The sequence below is a fragment of the Echinops telfairi genome, unplaced genomic scaffold (genome assembly GCF_000313985.2).
Source record: "Echinops telfairi isolate 266 unplaced genomic scaffold, ASM31398v2 ScPeMD7_20;HRSCAF=75, whole genome shotgun sequence".
NCBI lineage: Eukaryota > Metazoa > Chordata > Mammalia > Afrosoricida > Tenrecidae > Echinops > Echinops telfairi.
In genome coordinates this window covers 12,003,905-12,006,785 of record NW_022103917.1, presented here as the reverse complement: position 1 = coordinate 12,006,785, position 2,881 = coordinate 12,003,905, and the positions used below count along the sequence as shown (strand labels likewise).

At 46.7% G+C, this 2,881-nt stretch overlaps 1 pseudogene; it reads right to left on the bottom strand.

Moving 5' to 3' along the window:
• Positions 1-199: 199 nt before the first annotated feature.
• Positions 200-960, bottom strand: LOC101649137 (annotated as a pseudogene).
• Between the last annotated feature and the right edge of the window lie 1,921 nt (positions 961-2,881).

The following is a 2,881-nucleotide window of genomic DNA, read 5'->3' as shown; positions in this document are numbered from 1 at the left end:
GGGGTTTGCTTCTCAGCCGATTGAAATTGATTTCGCTCCCTGGATTCCACTTATTTTCTCCCACACCGCGATCTACTTCAGGTAATAATCTGCTTTTTCTTCTATTCTAAATTATGGCTACCCACCCCCGCCACTCCCCAGGCAGTGAGCTCTGGGCGGCCGACAGCATGGTGAGCTCCGCTGTGGGGTTCTCCCACGTCTAGGTGTACTGTCCCTTTAAGGCGTCAGCCGGGAGAAACAGCGGCTTCAGCAAAGCCGCAGCTGGCGCAGGCTTGCAGATGCTGGAGCGCTTTAAAGCATTCTCGGTTTGCTTTGTGAGTGGAAATCACACACAAAAACGAGATTCAGGAGAGACCCTAGTACCCTAGTTCTAATTTCTGGACTCCACCTCCCCATTCCCTTCGCCTTACCTCCCAATTTTCTGGTCTGGCCGCAGGAGCTTTGGACGGGTGCGTCTTATCAGTCACCATTTCCCCCGAATTCCCAAGGGGAACTATTTTTTTTTCTGACAAAGAAAATGTATTACGTGTTCAATATCAAACTTATGATCTTGGCCTTTCCTTTTTGCCAAGAGGGACACATTGGCTACTTTGACAACCTTAAAGTGGACTTCAGGAATGTCACTGACGGCATGAACTTTGTGACCAAATCCAGCCACCAGAACTTTTGTTTTCCTCAATAAAATTCAAGCACCAATCGTTGGACACGAAGGCTGTGATTTTCTTGCCATTCTTGATCAGCTGGACACGGACACACTTGCGAATGACGGAATTTGGCTGTTTGGCTTCCACTCCCACTTTTTCCAACGCAATTCCCCTTACATTTGAAGCGCCTCCAAAAGGGGTTGGCTTTCAGAGCTGTGCCCAAATGGGCCTTTTTGTACTGTTGATCGTGCCATTTCTGGTCCCGTCGGTGGCTGCGGAGCTTCATAGCAGTAAGATGACCTCGACACTTGCCCATGTTGGCGGTGCCACGACTCCCAGAGAAAGAGAGCAAGAGGAACTAATAATAATGGAGACAAGACAGAAGAAAATTCTAAAATTGAGTGCGGTAGTGATTGCCCTTATCTTTTAAATGACGCTTAAACCATTGAATTGCGTCTCGTTGCCTGAAGTAATGTGTTGAAGGAGATCCGGAGACTTGGGAGCAGGTCACTGTGTCTCCAGGATGGACGAAGTGACAGAGAAGGAAAGACATAACTGAGGAGCCACAAGAGCCTGCCGTAGATAGACCAGACAAGCACAGTGGAAAATCAAACCATCACAAGCTCCTGTGGCAGAACCCCCTTACAAAGGATTATGTAAAAGGACAAAGTCAGATGGCCTCATCCATGTTCTTCTCACGATAATACACTTGCTACCCAGTCCCCATTGTCTCTCAAAGTAATGGTCTCTCTCTCTTTCACTTCCAGATGGAGGAGATGTTGCAAAAGGTACAATCTGTTGTGAACCGATTTTTTTTTAAATGACGAGAGCCAAGAAGTGAGCAGTAGTCTGTCACTATGGGAAAAATAAGAAAGATGAATGTTCACCACAAGAGAGTGAAGAGGTCCTGGAGAACTCCGGTCCTTCAGGTGCCACCTCTTGCTCACAAAGTGCTAACAACCTTCAAGTACCTGGTGTTGCCTTGGAGGAGGCGCGGGAGAAACCCTGAAAGATAGAGACACCAGATCCGACACTCGGAGAATATACTGACGAGTGGTTTATGGTTTAAATCCATTCCACAGGTAGGAAGAGGAGATGCGTGTGTCTGTGGGTTCTTTGGTGATGTGGAGGGAGGGATGGAAGAAGTGGTATCAAACACTGCCTGGGTTTTTTTTTTCATGTCTTACAGAGTGCTGTCTCATTTCACCCACTTTTCTGCTGTCTGCCACCCTGGGATGGGGGCCATATATCGATCCTTATGATTGGTTCCCCCTTACTCCCCACCTACCCTAACCCTCCTAGTATCAGTGCTCCCCTTATTGGTCCTGAGGGGATTATCTCTTCTGGATTCCCTGTGATTTGAGCTCTTATTTATAAATTATCAAGGGTACATGGGGGAGAGAGGGGGGGGGGGAAATGTGGAGTTGATGCCAGGGGCTCAAGTAGACAGAAAATGTTTGAAAAAGATGACAACATATTTACAGATGTGTTTGACAAGATGGATATATGTATGGATTGTGCTAAGAGCTGCAAGAGCCCCCAATAAAATTTACAACAGCAACAAAATCAAACACTGACTACTCCAGTACGAATGAAACCAAATAGCTAGCTCAGTGAAAAGTTTACTAAGTAGCCTGAACAACTATTTCTCTAGAAGGTGGGTTTTTATTGTTCTTGTTCTTAATATGGTCTCTCTGCGATTTGCTTCTCAGTATTCCTTGATTTTGTATTAAGATAACACAGAATACAGTGTTTTTTACGCAGGTAATTTGTGGCCAGCTTTGTTTCTCAGGAAGTGTTTGCTGGATTGACTGACTGACAACATGAGCCTGGCTAGGTTGCTGGCAGAAGCGATGGAAAATGCATGGTGCTGGATGAATGATCCCACAAAGTGAATGAGTCCTCTCAGATATGCAACCACCAGGCATCTTTGGGGAGAAAAATCTACTCCACGAGGCCAGAGAAGCTAAGGGGGCTCTTTGGAAATGGTTGTGCTGGGCGGGGTTGACATGGGGACTAGAAGTGGAGAGAGGTTTCTTAGAGGAAGGGCTGAGGCGCTAGAGCAGTGGTTCTCATCCCTCCTCATGCCGTGTCCCTTTAATGTAGTTTATCTTGTAGTGACACCCCCCGCCCAACCATCAAATTATTTTCGGTGCTACTTCATCACTGCAATTTTGCTACTGTTATGAATCGGGCGACGCCTATGAAAGGGTCATTCCACACCCAAAGGAGTCGCG